The sequence below is a fragment of the Heloderma suspectum genome, chromosome 1 (genome assembly GCF_057233095.1).
Source record: "Heloderma suspectum isolate Gila_16-S chromosome 1, 16-S_ref, whole genome shotgun sequence".
NCBI lineage: Eukaryota > Metazoa > Chordata > Lepidosauria > Squamata > Helodermatidae > Heloderma > Heloderma suspectum.
Genome location: NC_139458.1, coordinates 193,994,508 through 194,016,355, shown reverse-complemented (window position 1 = coordinate 194,016,355; position 21,848 = coordinate 193,994,508).

Below are 21,848 nucleotides of genomic sequence, written 5' to 3'. Positions count from 1 at the left end.
CAGTGGAATTTAGAAGGATAGATGAATGCAGGAACAGATGCCTGAACAGCACAGTGAGACCCTTTAAAGTGCTGGCTCTAGAGAGGATGCCATTTGGGGCTCTGCTTCAAAATACCTTGGCTGTACAATATAGAGAACAGTGGCTCCAAAAAAAAAAAAGAACTAATAATTTTTAAAGGTCGAATAAGTAACAGTTTTGCCTGAGTCAGTCTGGCTTCTACTGCATGCTCATTGCTAAGGGCTAAAGTCTGATAATCCTCTTCTCATTTTGTCAGCACTCTATAAAACTGCTGGCAATTGGCACCTTTTAAACTCTTATTTGAATTCATTTGAACCTTTTAATATCCCTAAAACTTGCAGTTAAGCAGATTAAAGTAGCTAGTGCTTTCTGGAAATCCAAATCTGGGCAGAAATGAGGCTTAAGGCCTAGCAAATGGTTGTAACAAAAATCCTACTTTGTTGTTGTCCAATGGAGCCTTTCCTGTGCTCCAGGGCAGACTTCCTGTTCCACTACTTACCTTAAGAAAACTTGTATGGTCTGTGCTGAGCTCTGCTGAAGGGGAATATTGCGGGGAGAGGGGGGCATGGCCATCTGGGGAACTCTGTTGGGACAGATTTGGCCCCTGAGTCTGAGGTTCTTCACCCCTAAGCTAGATAATAAGGTAGAGGGCATCAACAACTATATAGCTAGTTTGAAACTGCAAATCTCAACCAGAGAGTCTCATGGTGTTCGCATCTCCATCAAAGCATGGGAAATATTCCATTTTGTTGCTCCTTCCCCATCAGTCCAATTTCCCATCAATGAGTGCTTCCTATTGCCACTAAGTTACAATTCTAGAGGAGGGAGCCGAATGGAATGTGGATTGCATCCAGTAATGGATGCAGGTTAGGGAGACACTGAATGACAGTCTCACTTCTGATTGAAAACCTCCCTGGTTACATATCCATGTTCTTCAGCTAGTGGTAGTACATAAAATTTGTTGTTGTTCAGTCGTTCAGTCGTGTCCGACTCTTCGTGACCCCATGGACCATAGCACGCCAGGCCTTCCTGTCCTGCGCTCTCTCCCGGAGCGTGCTCAAGTTCATATTCATTGCATCCGTGATGCTATCTAGCCATCTCATCCTCTGCCGTCCCCTTCTCCTTTTGCCTTCAGTCTTTCCCAGCATCAGGGTCTTTTCCAGGGAGTTTTCTCTTCGCATTTGGTGGCCAAAATATTGGAGCTTCAGCTTCATTATCTGTCCTTCCAATGAGCAGTCAGGGTTGATTTCCTTTAGGATGGACTGATTTGACCTCCTTGCAGTCCAGGGGACTCGTAAGAGTCTTTTCCAGCACCACAGTTCGAAAGCATCAATTCTTCGGCGCTCAGCCTTCCTTACAGTCCAGCTCTCACAGCCATACATTACTACTGGGAAAACCATAGCTTTGATTAGACGGACCTTTGTCGGCAAGGTGATGTCTCTGCTTCTTACTATGCTGTCTAGGTTTGCCATAGCTTTCCTCCCAAGGAGCAAGCATCTTTTAATTTCATGGCTACAGTCACCGTCTGCGGTGATCTTGGAGCCCAAGAAAGTAAAATCTGTCACTGCTTCCATTTCTTCCCCTTCTATATGCCAGGAAGTGATAGGGCCAGATGCCATGATCTTCGTTTTTTTAATGTTGAGTTTCAAACCAGCTTTTGCACTCTCCTCTTTCACCCTCAAAATAGGACATAAAATAGCAGGCACTAAATGTTTGGTTGGGTCTATCTGTACAGAATACAGGTGGAGTAGTGTATGGAGTATTCAGTTTGGACCAGGGAGCCATGGGCTCCAATTCCTGCTCAACCAGGTAGCTTGCTGGGTGACCTTGGCCCAGTGATACTTTCTCATCCTAGCCTACCTCACAGGGTTGTTACAAAGATAAAATGGAACAGCCCCATATATGCTGCCATGAGCTCCTTGGAGGAAGTGTGAGATCCAAATGTAATAAAGAGATGGACATATACCCACACTGCACACATGGACCTTTGTGACTATTAGTCATATTACAAGCAGAGTAAGAAATCGAGGGTGATTATGACCAGAGAGTCAGCTCTGACGCAACATAGTTATTCTGCCCGAGACTGACCACTTTATTTTTCAGCTTGGATTGTGTTGCGCACATGGCAGGTCGGCCCCTGAATCTGCATCATGAGCACAATTGCATCTCAGAATGGCCCCGCTCAATCCCACCCTAGAAAGGTGACGTGCCAAATATACAGAGCACTCTCAAGAGTAGTGCAATTTTGTGAATACATGCAAAACAGATCCTAGCTCACAAAAAGTACCTGTCCACACATGCACGTGTCCATTATCAATGGTAAATACTGAGGTGCAGCTGCTAATTTTGACAGTCCTCATGGCCATGCCTTCAAGGAAATTCCAAAAGTGTAGGCAGCTGTCTTGATTCATATCAACAAACCAATTTTAGCAATTTTCATTCCACCAGGAGCTGGTCTTTTCGAAAGCAAATGGGTCTTAATTGTCCATTCAAGACCAAGCCACTCCAAGATTCTTAGCATTACAGCAGGGATAGCTTGCAAGAATATATTGTTGCTGCGAAAATTCATTCACTCTCCCCTTGGTACTGCAAGAATTGCAGCTAAGCTCGGAGGTGGGGGTGGGAGTAGCAGATGACATCATCATCCCTGCTAAAGTTCTGGTGCTTTGAGGCTATGAACCGCAGCTCCACTACACCATAGTCAACTATTTGTTGCACAGCCCAAAAAGGCGGGAACAAGGCAGCTTTCTTCCATTTCACAAATTCTTGGAAACTGCCTGGTTGGAAGTGATTCTGACCTATCACAGGTCAGATGAGAGACTATTTGCAAGCTTGGAATAGGGCATGGCTTAACACCACCTTCATTGGCCCAGATTGAATTGACCTGCTGATCACCCAGAATCCATTTGTGCAGAACATCAGCCCATCACTTCTCAAGATAGAATGTAGGGTGGGGCTGGGCCTTCCAGATGTTTTGGGCTACAACTCCCATCAGCCCTAGCCAGCATAGCCAAACATCTGGCAGGCCACAAGTTGTCTACCCTTCCTCTAAAGCATGAAGGACGGTGATGAAATGCAAAGGGCACAATCCTCTGCATATTTAGGCAGGAAAAAGTCCGGCAACTCCCAGCATTCCCCAGCCAGCTTTGCTGGCTGGGGAATGCTGGGAGTTATAGGACTTTTTTCTGTCCTTTTTTCTGCATGCTAAAGGCCAAATTAGACAAGATGGGGCCATCGTATTCATGTCCACCCCATTCACACATAAATACTGGAGTTTTTAACAGTAAAAAGAAAGTGTGGGAAAGGGGTGTGGAACCTTCCGCTATCCCATACCTTACCCCCACACCTGCAATTGGTTGGTCCAGCAACTTCTCCCCACCTCCTGCTCTGATGTGGAAGTGAAGTGGAAAGAGGGCCAGACCCAGCGACTTTGCTGCCTGAGGCAAAGGACAAGATGGTGTCTCCTCTCCATTCCACATACAGAAGCTGACTAGACTGGCAAGTGATGAGGTGGCATCCTCATCTGAGGCAGTAGGCTAGTTTAGAGGTCTCAGGACAGGCCAAGAGGCATACACTGTTCTGCCCTCCAACAGAAGGGAACAGCTGGGGAGCTGAGGAGGAACCAGTGGAGGCTGCAGTTACTCCCCCCCCCCCCACACACACAACTGCCACCTGAAGTGGTGGCCTCAGCCTGCCTAATGATAGGGCTGGGCTGGCTGGGAATGAAGAAAAGTGCCTGGAGCAATGTTTTGAGAGGAGATACAGTGAAAGAGGGGAGAAGGTTCAGTCCCCCTCTTCTACAAGTTCTTTTGACTGTTAAAGTAAGACCCACCACCATCCCTGCATTCCATATAAGCACTGCAGGGTCGGCACTTAAAAGAAACCCATGCTTAGTTTTGCCCTGAGTTTCCGGAGGGCCTTCAAGCGGGAGGACTTTGCTCTAATTGGCCTTACTTCATCCATGAAAGCACAATTATGAGCATAGTTTCTGTGTGTTTACTGTTCCTTCACTTTCAGAAGATAAGGAGCCATTTCGGCTGCAGCTTTTCTTACAGCTGCTCTGTGTATGAGGGAAGCATGAAAATCATTTAGCTGGCAAGGGACGACTGTCTCACTTCTGTCAGGAAGACAATAGCTTTCATTGAGAGGTACAGCAAGTGCTTCAGGACAACCAAGTCAACAACCAGTTTGAAAAGTGTGTCTGAAGAGCTTTCAGCCCCAGCTAATTAATTAGCTTAGCAGTCTGCCATTTCTCATGTCTTAGCACAGCACACGCTTGGGCCCCTTCCCATTCCAATGGCACATGCACAGTCATTTACAAAGTAGAAGCAAGTCTCCACAGAAAGCCCATTTCTAATACCGCTCTTGAATATGCTCCCTATTGTGTTCACCTGAGTTTGACATGGATCCCTGTCTAACAGCCTTTGTCAACCGTGGCTACCAGAATGTTGTTGGATTCAGGTCCTCTCATAGGTCAAGAGAGGCCCGGGTCACTTCTATTTTTTGATGCTCCCAGTATATTAAAACATGAAGAAATGCCAAAACAGGCTTACAAAAATTGTGGCATATTTTAAATGTTTACGTGAAAAATGAATTCAGAAACATCATAAAATCAAATCACTCTGAGAATAGGGATGTGAGAGAATTCCACACGAATTTTAAATGGGATCGAATTCTGACAAATCCGGTCTGCGGAATCCTCCTCTGAACAGATTGGCCCGGTAGACCCAGACCTGAGCTCACGTGGACACCTTTTTTGTGTGTCCGTGAAACGGCGGATTTTACGAAAATAATTACGAAAAGAAATCTGTAAATTGGAAATGGAGGCAGAAGAATGCGAATGGCTTTACCCTTTTTATGAGGCATTTTCCCTGTGACCCGAGGCTTTCTTTCGCTGAGGCTGAGTCTTGAACTCCACGGAAATCCTCCATCTTTTCTGTTTATTGTCTGTGGAGGTGAGGTCAGGACAGGTCCGGTGAGGTGAGGTCAGGACAGGTCTGGTGAGGTCAGGTGACCGGAAGTTACGTGGGGAGTCCCTGGTAAGGGCTTTATTACCCTTTTTGTGAAAATAAATAGGCATTTTCCCTATGACCTGAGGCTTACAGAGACTGATGTCAGGTGTGCAGAAATGATTTTTTGGCGGTACTTATGGAATTATTTATGTAAGTTCGGGGAGCCAAAAAAAACCTGGGGGAATCCGGGGCATGTGCACAGAGGAACAGGGTGGCCTTCGGCTCTGCGGAATCCTCGCGGAGCGGAACTGCTCTGTGTGGATTCCGGGAGGGAGGAACGGATCGCCTCCCCCCACCCGTGGATTCCCCACCGGAACAGATGGTGGGGAATCCGTACATCCCTGTCTGAGAAATACAAATTATTAGAATTGACAGACTATATATATATATATATATATATATATATATATATATATAATACATTTTGACAATATTTTATTTGCACACAAAAAGTATAATGACTGAAGTATTTTTATGGATGTGAAATGTCAGAATTTTTGCGGGCAAAATAATGTCACTTTAGAATTTTCGATAAAACAGAGTATTATACCAATCCTGGTTTGAATTATAGCTATGTGTCACTCATAATTTATAGACTTAGAGAGCAATCCTATGCCACCTAGACAGCATCTGGGCGTGGGGGGACATAGGATTGTTCAGTTTCTGGGATCCAAGGTTGGCCCCTGGGATCTGACCTCAGAGCCCAGAAACCGTGCTTCCCTCCCCCTCGTAGCTGGCACGGAGACAGGGAAAAGGGGTGGTCCTGGGGGCAGGGAGGGGAGGAGCTTCCTAAACACACCTCAGCCTCCTTCCCGCCTGCTTGGAAGTGGCTAGATGGATGAAATTGCCTGTCCAGTGAAAATGCAGGGCAGCTGGAGCACAGAGGCGAGGATCGCCTCCATGCTCTGGCCACCCTGCATTTGATATTCAGCAGCCTCCAACTTCAGAGGCTGCCAACTGTCTCGATAGGACTGCGCCTTAATTCTGTTTGAAATGTTCCACCACAGATGGCAGTATCCTATAATATAATTGTGCTATTCACAAAATAGTTACAGGATTTATAAAAAAATATTAAATCATAGTGCACCACAGGCAGTGTGGTCTGGTAATGGGACATGAGTTTAAAGGTGTATGATGAACTTCTTTCAAACCTGTCAGTTTATCTCTGTGACTGTATGTATAACTTCATTTGGAGATAAAGTCAAGCCTAAATTTGAGGCCCTCCATGAATGTGAGGCCCGGCCCAAATGGCCCTCCTGGCCTCCCCTGTGATAGGCTTTGGTTGGACTACAGCTTCTATCATCTCCATCCATTGGCCATGCTGGCTGGGGGTGATGGGTGTTGTAGTGGTCCAACACCATCTGGGGACCCATAGATGAGAAAGGCTGCTGTATGGAATGAATGATTCCTAAGTTTGAGATTTGGGAATTTAAACAACAGCATAGTGCAGTGGACTTCTTAAGACAAACTTATGTCCAATTCTCAAGTTAAGATCTAAAGCAGATATTGGCAACCCTGTGTCCTCCAGATGTTTTGGACTACAACCATGTATTTAATGTCTCGTCTAGTATGACCCTTTGATTTTGTTAATGAAATGATTCAATTTTATATACTCAGGATGCGTCCAAACTAGGCTTTTATTGTGTCATCACCAGGGGCATCGTTATAATAGAGCCCACCTGGCATGGGCCCCAGATCTTTTTGAGCTGGGCCCCGGATCTTTTGAGCTGTCCTAATTGCCATTTTTTTTACATTTTCCCATTGACTTGCATTGGAAAACAGAAATGGCCATAACGTTTTTAGTTTGTATGATAAATACATGAAATTTGGAGGCTTGGTAGCCCCCATGGAACTGATTGAATTTGTCAAATTTCAGGCAGTTAGATCCAGTGGTCTTTGTGCTAGTCACAGGTAAAGTTTTCTATTTTCAAGAAAATCTGTCAAAGCAAAGAGCTATTTTTTTGTGTGCTTCCACATACATGCATGGAATTTGGGAACCTGACAGCCCCCATGGAGATGACTGAATCTGCCAAATGCCAGACAGTTAGGCCTACTGGCTTTTGTGCTAGCCACAGGTAAAATTTGCTTTTTCTAAGAAAATGTGTCAAAGCAAAGAGCTATAATTTCTTTGTTCTTCCACATAAGTGTATGGAATTTGGAAACCTGGCAGCCCCTGTGGAGCTGATGGAGCCTGCCAAATTTCAGGCAGTTATGTCCAGTGACCTTTGTGCTAGTCACAGGTTTGCTATTTTCAAGAAAATGTGTCAAAGCAAAGTGCTATATCTTTTTTTTTGTACTTCCACATATGTGCATGGAATTTGGGGGCCTGGAAGCCCCTATAGAGATGACTGAGCCTGCCAAAGTTCAGACAGTTAGGTCCAGTGGCTTTTGTGCTAGCCACAGGTAAAATTTGCTTTTTCCAAGAAAATCTGTCAAAGAGCTATATATTTTTTTGTGCTTCCACATAAATTCACGGAATTTAGGGACCTACCAGGCCCTATGGAGCTGACTGAACTTACCAAATTTCAGACAGTTGGGTCTTTTGTGCTAGCCATGTGTAAATTTTCCTTTTCTCAAAGTCTAAAACAAAAAATAAAAACTGTCAAGTCACCCAGGAGATTAGAGATCCTAATCAGAAGGTGTTTAAGGTGACCATCAGGAGGTCACTATCCCTAATCTCTGGTGTAAGGGTTTTTTGAGGTGCAAAAAACCTCTCTCTCCCCTACTTTTCTTTTCTCCTTTTACATGCCCACTGTTGGGAGCTTGCCTGCAATGAAATGTTGAAGAGGGAGAAGGAAGGGAAGAAAGAGCCCCATGTGAAATACTGGTGTTTCACACAGCATCTGATTTTACTGCCCCAAAGTGGAACCTTTGGATTCTGCAGAAGTTTAGTAGCTTCAGTACAGCAAAGGATCCAATCAGTCTCCACAAACTTCTTTCTCCCCCTCAACTTTAATTTCTCCTAAATAGCTGTAGAACTCATATAATCCCAAAAGGAGGGTTAGGACTATGTGGCGTCATGATCAAGAAACTGCTGGAGCTTTTAAATAAGTTCTGCAGTTTTAAAAAAGCTAGAAAAGCCCTCAGCCACCTCACCTCATGAAGTTCATTTAAGTATGTGCAATCCTTATAAACCCTCCACAGCCTCCTAAATTCGTCTGAAGTACCACCTCTCTGAAAGGAGCCACTTTGCTTAGGGAATTCTCTCTACCCTCCACCCCCGTGCACATTTCCAATCACCATTCTTTTTTTCTTCTTCCCTCCCCTCCCCTATCCTGTTCTTTCTTTCTTTTTCTTCTTTATTCCACTGAGAACATATCTTGGGGAATTCTTAAAGAGAATTCTCTTCAGCGGGCAAGAGAAGTTCTGAACTGTATTTGACTTTATACAAACAGACAAGAGGTTTTTTTTTTCTCCTCCTCATTCAACTCTTTGAGAAGAGTGGGTTCACATGGTTGCAGAGAAACAAACGGGCTGTTTTGTTTGTCAGTTGCCATTATCCAGCAATAGGAAGGGCTGTAGCTCAGTGGTAGAGCACATGCTTGGCATGCAGATGGTCTCAGGTTCAATCCCCAGCATCTCCAGGTAGGGCTAGGAAAGAATCCTACCTGAAAACCTGGAGAGCTGCTACAGCCAGTCAGTGTCAACAGTACTGGGCTCAATGGACCCAGGGTCTGACTCAGCATAAGGCAGCTTCTTATGTTCCTATGAACAGAAAGCTTTAATAAAAAAAAATGAGTTTTTGGTTTGCTTTTTAAGTGGAGGGGAGATAAATGCTGCTCATTTATACAAGCCTATGTATGCCTACTCAGAAGCCCCATTATGTTTAATGAGGCTTACCCTCAGGAAAGTGTGCATAGGATTCCAGCACAAGTTACTTTTGCAGCGAGGTTTGCACCTTGATGTTCTGCATATTTACTCAGAAATAAGTCCTGAGTTGTGAGCATGGTTGTTGTTGTTGTTGTTGTTCAGTCGTTCAGTCGTGTCCGACTCTTCGTGACCCCATGGACCATAGCACGCCAGGCATTCCTGTCCTGCGCACTCTCCCGGAGCGTGCTCAAGTCCATATTCATTGCATCAGTGATGCTATCTAGCCATCTCATCCTCTGCCGTCCCCTTCTCCTTTTGCCTTCAGTCTTTCCCAGCATCAGGGTCTTTTCCAGGGAGTTTTCTCTTCGCATTAGGTGGCCAAAATATTTGAGCTTCAGCTTCAGTATCTGTCCTTCCAATGAGCACTCAAGGTTGATTTCCTTTAGGATTCACTGATTTGACCTCCTTGCAGTCCAGGGGACTCGTAAGAGTCTTCTCCAGCACCACAGTTCGAAAGCATCGATTCTTCGGCGCTCAGCCTTCCTTATAGTCCAGCTCTCACAGCCATACGTTACTACTGGGAAAACCATAGCTTTGATTAGACGGACCATTGTCGGCAAGGTGATGTCTCTGCTTCTTACTATGCTGTCTAGGTTGGCCATAGCTTTCCTCCCAAGGAGCAAGCGTCTTTTAATTTCATGGCTACAGTCACTGTCTGCGGTGATCTTGGAGCCCAAGAAAATAAAATCTGTCACTGCTTCCATTTCTTCCCCTTCCATATGCCAGGAAGTGATGGGGCCAGATGCCATGATCTTCGTTTTTTTAATGTTGAGTTTCAAACCAGCTTTTGCACTCTCGTCTTTCACCCTCAACAAGAGGATCTTTAGATCCTCTTCACTTTCTGCCATTAGGGTGGTGTCATCTGCGTATATGAGGTTGTTGATAATTCTCCCGGCAATCTTACTTCTGACCTGTGATTCATCCAACCCGGTGTTTCTCATGATGTACTCTGCATATAAGTTAAATAAGCAGGGTGACAATATGCAGCCTTGTCGTACTCCTTTCCCAATTTTGAACCAATCAGTTGTTCCATGTCTGGTTCTTACTGTTGCTTCTTGACCCTCGTACAGGTTTCTCAGGAGACATGTAAGATGGTCTGGTACCCCCATCTCTTTCAGAATTTGCCACAGTTTGTTGTGATTCACACAATCAAAGGCTTTAGCGTAGTCAATGAAGCAGAAATAGACGTTTTTCTGGAATTCTCTTGCTTTCTCCATGATGCAGCGAAAGTTGGCGATTTGATCTCTAGTTCCTCTGCCTCTTCGAAACCCAGCTTGTACTTCCGGTACTGCAGCCTTAATACAGTGCCCACCCAATTTTGTCTAATGAATTGACTACCCTTTCAGTTCAGTCCTATGCATGTTTTGTCATTTGTGGGTTTGAGGGGTTTTTTTGCATGAACTCTAGCTTCTGAGATTTGCATGCTCAGAGTTTCTCCATAACTTAGCCCTAGTTTTGAAAACAGACCCATTGGCTGAATCCTGGTGAAGTCTTGGCACAAATGAAGTTATAGGGAGGAAGATACAATGAGACCTTGTGCATAACAAGGAGGAGATAGAGAGGAATTGCACAAAAACAAGACATCTGTTTTGAGGAAGAGTTGCTGGAGGAAGGTAGGATGAGGAAGAATGGTTGCATGGAGGGGAATAGAATTGGTAGGGGGAGAATGTAAGTGCTCAGTGGTGAAAGAAAAAGCAGTCTGCACATGCTCAGAGGCACTCTATATTTAGAACATAAGAAGAGCCGTGCTGCATCAGACCAAGGTCCATCTAGTCCAGCATTCTGTTCACACAGTGGCCAACCAGAAGCCCACAGGAAACCCACAAGCAGGCTATGAGTGCAATAGCACCTTCCCACCCATGTTCCCCTGCTGCTAACATTGGTGAAATGTAAATAAATTCTAGTCATTCTAAATTAGAATGCATGTATATCCTTCAGAAACTTTGCAGGTTTCTTGCCTGGGGGACACCTCTAATGACCTGTGCATTTTTCATACAAATTTACCCAAAAACTACTGGGGAAGGGGTGAATGGAAGGGAAAGCAAACCACTCCCTCCCCCAAACTGGAGAACTCCCCTTCCACATGAACTGCTGCACCTATCCTTCTGAAACTTTGCTGATTTCTTACTTGGGGACAACTGTAGCTTGTCTGTAATTTTCAGAACAATGGTCCACAAGGAACATAGGGGGATAAGTATGTCTTCTTTTGGAGACCTCAAAATGTCAAGGCCACCCTTACAGAAAACCCCTTGTGGCTGGTATTCTGAAATTTGGCAGACATGATCTCCTCTGATGGGTCAATGAATCCTGAAATGTGTATCCAATTCTTCCAAGGAATTAAAATGTTATTGGCAGTTCCCTTTAAAAGAAAATCAGAATATAAACCCTGCACCTATCTTTCTGACATGGGGCAGGTGTAATCCTCTTCTAGGGGGCTACTATGCCTGAAGTGATCCAGTTCTGACCATGAGAAAAAAGTTACAGGTTTTTTTTTCTAATTTCTCATGGTAGTCAACAGGAAATTAGAAAAAAAACCTGTAACTTTTTTCTCATCTCACTGACAACAAAGGTCCGCATAGGTAAAGCAATGGGATTCTCCATAGTAACCTATGGCTGCGAGAGCTGGACCATAAGGAAGGCTGAGCGAAGGAAGATAGATGCTTTTGAACTGTGGTGCTGGAGGAAAATTCTGAGAGTGCCTTGGACTGCAAGAAGATCAAACCAGTCCATACTCCAGGAAATCAAGCCAGACTGCTCACTTGAGGGAAGGATATTAAAGGCAAAACTCAAGTACTTTGGCCACATCATGAGAAGACAGGACACCCTGGAGAAGATGCTGATGCTAGGGAAAGTGGAAGGCAAAAGGAAAAGGGGCCGACCAAGGGCAAGATGGATGGATGATATTCTGGAGGTGACGGACTCAACCTTGTGGGAGGTGGGGGTGGCGACGGCCGACAGGAAGCTCTGGCATGGGCTGGTCCATGAAGTCATGAAGAGTTGGAAGCGACTGAACAAATAAACAACAACAAAGTCAACAGGAAGCATAGACTCATTTTTCCAAACCTTGACTCAGATCTTCAGCTCATACACCCAGCTTGAACTCTTCTCAGTCAGCTGAAAGGAACTTGAGAATAACTACAACAGTGAGGCGTAGAAGCCTCCTCTGAGCGTGCTGCAGCCATTTGGGGTACCAATATGAGATGTTTTGAAGGGTTTGCTCCAGTGTTGGGCAACCAAGCTCACTTGCAATTGTCAACTTTGGCATTTGAAAGTTGACTGAGATACCCTCAGCACAGAAACGCATGAGACTGGAACAGAATCGAAAAGCATCAAGAACCACCATGATTTATTGCTAAAATCTATATTTCATGTTTAGTCTCTTCCAAGTTAACACCTGCAGCTGCCTGAAAGACATGGTAGTTCCATTATCAGGCATGAAATAGCCTTATTTTTGAAAATATGTTGCGCTGTTTGAAATATGGAATAAAAAGCAACATATTCTTGATGTGATTCTTAAGCAACCTTGATAGGTTGAGGTGAGGTGAGGTGAGGTGGGTGGCTGCCAAGGAGAGGTCGTTTTCAGTGGTTGTACCCAAGCCAGAAAAGTTGCCTGGTGCCTACGTTGTGGCCTTTTCGATGCCAGCTGAAGCCCTTTTTATTTCCCCCGGCTTTTTAGTTTTTCACTTTGTTTTTAAATATGTGTTACGTTGTTAGATGTTTCCCTGCTGCTGGTTTTACCCTGGTTTTATTCTGTTGTAACATTTTTAAGGTTTTATATTATGTTTTATCTTGTTGTGTTTTAATTTTTGTGAACCACCCAGAAAGCTTTGGCTGTTGGGTGGTATAGAAATGTAATAGATAGATAGATGTCCCTCACAGAATTTGCAGTCAGGTGATGACATGGATTCTCATCCATGAAAGCTTATTTCCCCACCTCCTACCAAATTCTGTTAGCCTTTCAGGTGTCAGACGACTCTTTGTTGTTTTTGCTTGGAGGGAGTTTGCTTTAATTTGCTTGTTTTTAAATGCAAAGGAGCATTCGGAAAGATAATCCCTCGCCCACAGTTTGAAGTTATTGTGGAAACTAACCAAAATTTAAGCAAAAGTCATAGAGATATTTTATTTACAGCAAGTCTAATTATGCAGTGTCCAGACTGAGCTGTAGGCAGCAGTCAGAGGTGACCCAGGAGTTGAGTGAGAGCCAAGGAACACACAGAAATGCAACAGAGCCAGGAAGACTTTATTGCTCAAGCAAGGTTGGCCGGCCCAAACAGGAAGCTCTTTATAGCCCTTTCTGGCCATGAGTATCCAATGGCCAGCCTGGATGAGTGGGGCCAATCCAGAGCTTTAGAAGACTTGATTGCCCAGGAAAGTATTCTAAGCTACAATTCCGATGGCTTACCACAAAGGGACAGCTGGACACACAATCGAAGGTTTTTGGTTTTCTAGCCCTCACATCTATTGGCTGCATTATTTTGACTTAATGTGTTAGGTTTAGTAGAACTGAGTTTAAAAGGTGCCATGCAATATGTATAAGACTGGGAGCCTGCTCAGATGAGAAAGATGAGAAATCGTAGTTGAACACTGAGCTCGGGGGGGCGGGGGGGAGAGAGTTCTCTGGATCATGGCCAGGGTGTTTGATTAATTCAGTGTGGTTTACTAATTGAAGTACAAATAATTCCTTTTCAGCAAATGAACAATACACTCTCTTGGGCCAAGCGATGGCTTTGAAACAACTATTTGCATAACTCAAATATAAAGGTCTAAGTGAATCACAAAAGCCCTTCAATATTTCATGTATATAAATAGTAACCTGTCTGACAAGTGTAATCCCAAAAGGATATTGTCTAGTCGAGCAGGTCGCTAAAGCAGCACATATGTTCAAATAGTTTGAGCCCGGTAGTGCGGTAGGGTGCCAAGTTGCTTGGTCCCGCTGCTCTTGTAAATTATTCAAGCACTTCTCAATGCTGGACTCATCAACTGACCACTGCGCTAGGGCGTTTTCAGTGCTCATCAAGAACAAGGCACAAAATGTACAAAAAGCAGATAAAATTTTTATTTTCCCTTTTATTTTCCTGCAATGATTCCCAAGATGAAATTCCATTTGGTAAAGCCAGATTGTGGATAGCCCCAGAGGGAGGAAAGGATGGGCATAATTGCTGGGGCTCCAAAAAACCCCTGCCCCACCCGCACTACACCTTTATATGGAGCACCCAGGAAAGTCCAAGACAGCATGATTGATTTCTCAGTTTTCACACCTCATCTCTTCCAGGTTAATCGGGGGGGGGGGAGGGGAGGCTGGGAGACACACTGAGCCTACTTTGACCAAGGATCTCCAAAATCTAGAGCTTCCATCCCTGAACTACAGTCCTCTTGTCTGTGCCATGCCAGCAATGCATTTCTATGGGAATGTTACCATAGGAATAGTTGCTTGAATCATCTCGAGGTATGGAAAACACTGGATGGTTTACAACAAGGCTAAATCAGGCCTCCCTGGGGTCCCAACCTCCCAACCCAGCCCTTCAGGGTTCCTCAGATGGCCACACCCTCCTGGCCTCGCCGCTTTCCCCCTGATTGCTGATGGATTTATTTATTTATTTCATTTATATCCCACCTTTCTTCCATCATGGAACTCAAGGTGGCTACATGTGGTTTCCAGGTGGTCTCCCCTCCAAGCACTGACTAGGCCCAGATCTGCTTAGCTTCAGCAAGGTAGCTGTCTCATGTGCCTTCAGACCATGCCCAGGTCTGATGGTTTCCCAGCTTTTGTGCAGTTTTTTCCCCCCGGCCTCTCCAAAGGCTGGTTACTGACAGTAAGAACTTTCAGCTAAAATATACTCGTATTTTGGCCTTGTGCCTTTTCCCTTCACCCCTGCTCACCCCTAGCATGTGCCCCCTGAAAACATGCTCATCATTCCCTACTCACAGTTGTTTATGGGTTCTTTAGACAATGGCATAACCCTTCGTTTTTGCTTCTGTGTCTAACCAGCACTTTTGGCGAGTTTTTTTAGAGAAGGGAAAATGCAGCATTTAGTTGTGAAAATGAAAGAAAGCACAATTTCCTCTTGTGCATTTGCACTATTCCGCTATACCACAGTGCCACCTAGAGGTTATGTAGCAGAAAAGCACAAAAGGAAATGCTCCTCATGTAGCACTCAGATCTCAGTTCTGCGACAAAACCAGAAGTAGATACAGTGGATTAACAGCTGATTAACAGCCTTGTGTAGAAAAGCTCAAAACCTCATGTGCAAGTGGCATGAGCTCGCTCAGTTTGCACTTCTTTATTCTTCCAAAAACACTTTATATATACCATATGCGTAAGTGTCCAGGATATGTGTACCGTACTTCAGCAGCATAGCGCTACACTGTGATATTGACTAGCAAGCCCTATTGTAAATGGTTACCATTATTCAGAGGAGTCCTCAGAAATGTGAACAGGCATCCAGCTGGAAAATAGCTAGAGCAGCTATCCAGCTGGAGCAAAAGGGCTACTTACTGAGATGTTATGATGAGCACCTAAGAAGAGGGAAACAGTGGGAAGGTGAGGAGGAAACTGTAGACAAGTAGAGAACCCATGGCCTTCTAGATGTTGCTGGGCTCCAGCTCTCATCAGCCCCAGCCAGCATGGCCAATGGTCAGGAATGATGGGACTTGGAGTCCAACAATATCTGTGTGTGCAGGTTTTCCACCCAGTTTAGATCATAGGTATGGATAGATGCTTCTCCTCCAACATGCGGATGGTCCTCTGGGAAAGATATTATAGAGATACATAGAGAGTCAGGAGGAGATGAGGAGGCCTCCAACTACTTCAGAGACGCTAAAATTAATGACCCCACAAAGTCACATTGTGCTGGAGAAGTGTTCCCAGGCATTTTTAGTTTTTTTGGTTTCTGTTTTAAATCTGGTACTGTATTTTAAGAACTTAAGAAGAGCCCTGCTGGATCAGGCCAAGTGTCCATCTTGTCCAGCATTCCGTTCACACAGCAGCCAACCAGCTGTTGACCAGGAACCCACAAGAAGGGCATAAGCACCACAACAACCTCCCACCCATGTTCCCCAGCAACTCGTGTACATAGGCTCACTGCCTCTGGTCCTGGAGGTAGCACATAGCCATCAAGACTGGTAGCCACAGAATGCAGCTATTTTAAATCTTTGCAGTGCTGCTAGGTTTTATTTGGTTATTATTTTTATTTTTTATACTGTAGTTTTAAACTTTTATATTGTATTTTATCATCTTGCATTTTATGGTTTTAATTGTTGTGAGCTGCCCAGAGAGATTTTGGGTGGAACAGAAGCGTAATAAGTAAGTAAGTAAGTAAATAAATACTTTAGGTAAAACTCTTCCTTACATTGGCAGAGTGCACCTGCTGACTACTACAGTACAAAAAGTGTGGTTTACTTCTGCATAGTTAGGGGTGAATCTACAGGGTTTGGCCTTTCAGGTAAGTGTAAAAAAAGCATTGTCCCACATGATGTTCAGTAAGTAAAAGGGTTCACCAGTAAGAAACTTTACACAGGGACTATTTTTTTCAATAAAGGTTCTAAATGTTCCGCATGTTTCATCACGAGAGAGAATGGCTGTAAGATTGCATCACAATGGGTCTTTATTTACAACTTGGAAATGACATAAGATTTATGGTAAGAAGGAACGAATGCACCTATTGAAACTGCACAGCAATGAAAGGAGATTTCAGACATCTGCAATGACATGTAAGTGAGCTAATATGTTTTAGTGAATGGGCAATGAAATCATCAGAGCGAAGCAAGAATTTTCTTTATGAAGGGACCTTGTAGTCTGTTAAAGTATGTGAAAGACAGAGTAGTTCAGGGGTGGACAACTTCTGGCCCTAAAGATGTTTTGACCTACAACTCCCATCATCCTTCACCTTTGGCTATGCTGGGTAGGGCTGATGGGAGTTGTAGTTCCAAAATCTGGAGGGCTATATGTCGCCCACCTCCAGTGTAGTTAGAAGCAAACAAAATAGTAACAGTCCAGAAGGTATTAGAAAACAAACAAAAATGGGTCTGTTAAAAGAAAAGCCAAGCAAAATCTTGGAAAGTATTAAAAGGGTAACGATAACTGCATATAAGCCCAAATAAAAAAACAGTAGGTGCATGTAGAATATATATGATGAATCTGTCCCTCATTAAATTGGGGAGATATAAGAGCTGAGATATAACTAATTTGTTGACTGCATCTGGATATAAATGGTGATGCTACTTTATGCCGTACTTAAAATAGCCTAAATAGTTTGATAAGCTTTGAATATGACTGCATGGCAAACCTGATTTAGCAAAAATACAACATTCAAATGAGAGAGCTTCAGCTATTAGGTGGTATAGAAATGCAATACATAAATAAATACAACTCTTAAAGCATTACCATGCTGTTTTGTATGGAAAATTTTGATATACTCAAATGCTGGAGGTTAGAACTCTATAACCTTGGATGATGTCATTCATTCATTCCCCCACATTTTTACCTGCAAGAAAGAAAGAAAGAAAGAAAGAAAGAAAGAAAGAAAGAAAGCAAGCAAGCCTGAGCAAAGTATTTTTAAAGACAAAAGCAAATTGCCCATGAATGTCTCTTTTTTTCTTCTAGGCTTAAAAGTTTGTGAATTTTTGCATTCATTAAAAACACACTCCATCTCTGCTTTTCCTCGGAAGCATGTTATTGCCATAAATATACACAATGTTGACAGTCTCTGAATGGGAAAAAGATCTCCCAACATTTAGCTCACTTTTTCATACACTCACTCAGGCTGGGAAGCGATGTCGTCTTTCATGAGATAGTCTTCCATTCCTGTGGGAACGGTCCTCATTTATAAGATGAAAATTATAATCTGGAGTTGCAGCAGAATGAATCTGATTTATGAGATCCTGGCTCAAAGGACAAATCGGTTTTGTTAGACCAAATGCTAAGTAGCAACGGTAAGAACAGACCACGGATCAACGGACTGGTTTAAGATTGGGAAAGGAGTACGGCAGGGTTGTATACTGTCACCCTTCCTATTCAACCTGTACGCAGAACACATCATGCGACGTGCTGGGCTTGATGAAGCCAAGGCTGGAGTTAAAATCGCTGGAAGAACATTAACAAACTCCGATATGCAGATGATACCACTTTGATGGCTGAAAGCGAGGAGGAGCTGAGGAACCTCATGACGAAGGTGAAAGAAGAAAGTGCAAAAGCTGGGTTGCAGTTCAACCTCAAAAAAACCAAGATTATGGCAACCAGCTTGATTGATCACTGGCAAATAGAGGGAGAAAACGTGGAGGCAGTGACAGACTTTGTCTTTCTAGGCACAAAGATTACTGCAGACGCTGACTGCAGCCAGGAATTCAGAAGACGTTTACTTCTTGGGAGGAGAGTAATTACAAATCTTGATAAAATAGTGAAGAGCAGAGACATCACACTGCCAACAAAGGTCCGCATAGTGAAAGCAATGGTATTCCCCATAGTAACCTATGGCTGCGAGAGCTGGACCATAGGGAAGGCTGAGCGAAGGAAGATAGATGCTTTTGAACTGTGGTGCTGGAGGAAAATTCTGAGAGTGCCTTGGACTGCAAGAAGATCAAACCAGTCCATACTCCAGGAAATCAAGCCAGACTGCTCACTTGAGGGAAGGATATTAAAGGCAAAACTCAAGTACTTTGGCCACATCATGAGAAGACAGGATACCCTGGAGAAGATGCTGATGCTAGGGAAAGTGGAAGGCAAAAGGAAGAGGGGCCGACCAAGGGCAAGATGGATGGATGATATTCTGGAGGTGACAGACTTGACCTTGGAGGAGCTGGGGGTGGCGATGGCCGACAGGAAGCTCTGGCGTGGGCTGGTCCATGAAGTCACAAAGAGTCGGAAGCGACCGAATGAATAAACAACAAAACTGCTGCACCTGAAATAGGAGTGATTGTGTTTCTTCCAAAAGTGTTGTAATGAACGTCTTTGAGTCCATCCATAGTGGATTCTCAGAGAATGAAAAGCACTGTTGAGTTCCTAGAAAAGCATCACTGTTGACTTCCTACTGTTGAATCACAGCTTCATATTCTTATATCACAAGTAGGGGTGTATCGATTTTGATACATCTGTTCTGTGTTTTGCAGATTGTCAGGTGTCTTTTGTTCCATTGTCTACCCATTGACAGAATCTGATTTTATTAAGGGATGTTTGAGAATTTCATGTCACTTGCACTAATGTGCACTAGCACAAGTACAAATTTGTGCATCCCCCAATTAAAAAACTACTCCATAAGTCTGCAGAATCTGTGTGACATGGAAAAAGCTGGTCAACTGCTGGTCGGATCATTGAAATCCAAACTCATTTGAATCCACTGAAGATTCCCCCGACATCTCTAGGTGCAAGCAGTTTCCCCCATAAAAATGATGCCTTACTTTTTCATATTAATATGGTGCAGAAGTGTGTGTGTGTGTGTGTGTGTGTGTGTAGGGGAGGAATAGCCTATTTCCCCTGGGAGAAGAAAGGGAACACTCAGTGCCCCTGTTCCTTTGACTCCCCCTCACAGGAGAAAGAAGATGGTCAATGCAAAATTGTGCCTTCCTTCATTAAATTCCAGTCTTATCTTTTGTCCCTATGCCTCTTCTCACAGAGAAGATAGGGTGAGTGAGGGGAAGCAGGAAGATGAGAAATGTTCATGGCAGGAATTCTCATTCAGTCTTTCCAAGCTCCAGTTTAGGAATGGGGGAGAAATTCATCCAGTTCACATTTTACATTTTTGTATCAGTATATGAACTGAAACTCCTTTGAATTTGCACTTCCCTGAATTTTGCAATGGAGTTACCCAATCAAAAAATAAATACAAAAATGTGCATAATAGAGGAAATAACGTTAAAATCACATTATATCAGGGCTTGCTTGCAAAAAAAATGTAGATTAAGAAAAAATGAGTACAAAAATGAATGTATTGGGATAGATGTGCACAAAAATGCCTATGGATTTTCATGAGAACTTTTAAAAACAAGTTCTCAAGTTTGGGATGAATCAAATTTAAGATTGAAAAAAATGAGAAACAGAGGGATCCAAAATTGACAGATTCATACATCCCTACTTCAGCTGCTGTGATAGTTTATTATTTAGAGCAGTGGTCCCCAACTTGTTGCCCTCCAGAAGTTTTAGTCTACAATGCCCAGCATTCCTGACCAAGGGCCATGCTAGCTGGGGCTGGTGGGAGCTGAAGTCCAACAATATCTGGAGGGCACCAGGTTGGGGAAGGCTGATTTAGAGACATGGTAAGCTGCCCAGCAGAGCCTCGTGTGGCGCAGAGTGGTAGGCAGCAGTATTGCAACCGAAACTCTCCCCACGACCTGAGTTCGATCCCAACGGAAGTCGGGTCTCAGGTAGCCGGCTCAGGTCGACTCAGCCCTCCATTCTTCCGAGGTTGGTAAAATGAGTACCCAGCTTGCTGGGGGAAAGGTAGTTACGACTGGGGAAGGCAATGGCAAACCACCCTGCTATAGTCTGCCATGAAAACGCCAGCACAAGTGGCGTCCCTCCAAGGGTCAATAATGACTTGGTGCTTGCACAGGAGGAACCTTTCTTTTTCTTAAGCTGCCCAGCAAAATCTGATTATGGGGAGGTTTATACATGTCGAAAATAAATAAATTCCTTACTTGGAATACTAGCCAATCCTTTCTTAGAAGCTGGTAACTGGTGGACATACCCTAAGGCAGAGGTGGGCAACCTGTGACTTATGGCCTGGCAGGGCCCCTGGCAGGCTCCCCCCCCCCACTCAGGTAGGGAGAGAAGAACCCTATGAAGGGGCAGATCTCTTCTCAACCCAGACTGAGTGCTTTGAATTGGTAATTCCAATTAGATCTGCTCTTTCAAAAGGCATCCAAAGGTGTCCATTTTGGGGTGTGTGTGTGTGTGTGTGTGTATGAGAGAGAGAGAGAGAGAGAGAGAGAGGTTGTATTATCTGATGGGTGTATGTTTGAAGTGTGTGAATGGATGGATGAGGGTGTGTTGGGTGTGTGTGAATAGATACATGGAAGTCTGGCCCACCCACAACTGTTTCTTGCCCTATCCACTCTGGCCCTGCCCAGAGTGAAGCCCACAATATGTTACCTCTGCGGGAATGCGTCGCTCAGCAATAAAACGGTTGCCCACTCCTGCCCTAAGGTCACATGGGGCTGTGGGAGTACGCTATCCAGTTAAAGCTTATTCATGTATTAACAATGTTTATATGCTGCCCTGCAAAGTTCTGCGGGTGGTCCTCTGATTTCATCTGGTACTCTAATTTCCATAGCAACTTTACATAGGTGAATATTTTATCTCCCACCTGCAATCTGAAATAGTATGAACACACAGCAAAGCTGCTGATGGTGTGTTTTCAACTCTAATTCTTCCAACAACCCTATGTTCTAGGTAGATAACTACAGCTATTGTTCCTTTTTTTCAGATGGGATAACAGCTGAGACTGCGAGAGACCTTTGATTGAGAGACCTTAATTAAAATGTTAGATTTCTACCTGCTGGGCTATAGCTTGTCTTTGTCACTGAACTTCTAAATCCTTCATCATCCTTTATAGCATCTTCAGAGGGTATAACATAGATCCTGCATGGTCTTGCTCACCAATGAATCCAGGGACTACTGATATTCTCCATTCTGCTCTAGAATAGACTGAAGTTTTGTTCTTTGTAAAACAAAAACAAACCCACAGCATCCAGAATGTACTTCTGCTACAAAGCATTTCCTATTGAAGGTATCAGCTGTTTATTACTGAGCTAAGAATTGACCTAGTCTGACATCTACCTACCATGAAAAAATAAATAAATAGCAGGTGCCAACAGTACACCTGTATGTAGACAATCATCAGCTTGGCATTATTAAGACAAAACACTGCTGTCCTGAATTGTTTTCCCCCCACTTGCCAGTCATTGTTGCAGAATAAGTCCCAAAGACAAATGACGCAAGTGTCCCCTTTTTTGTT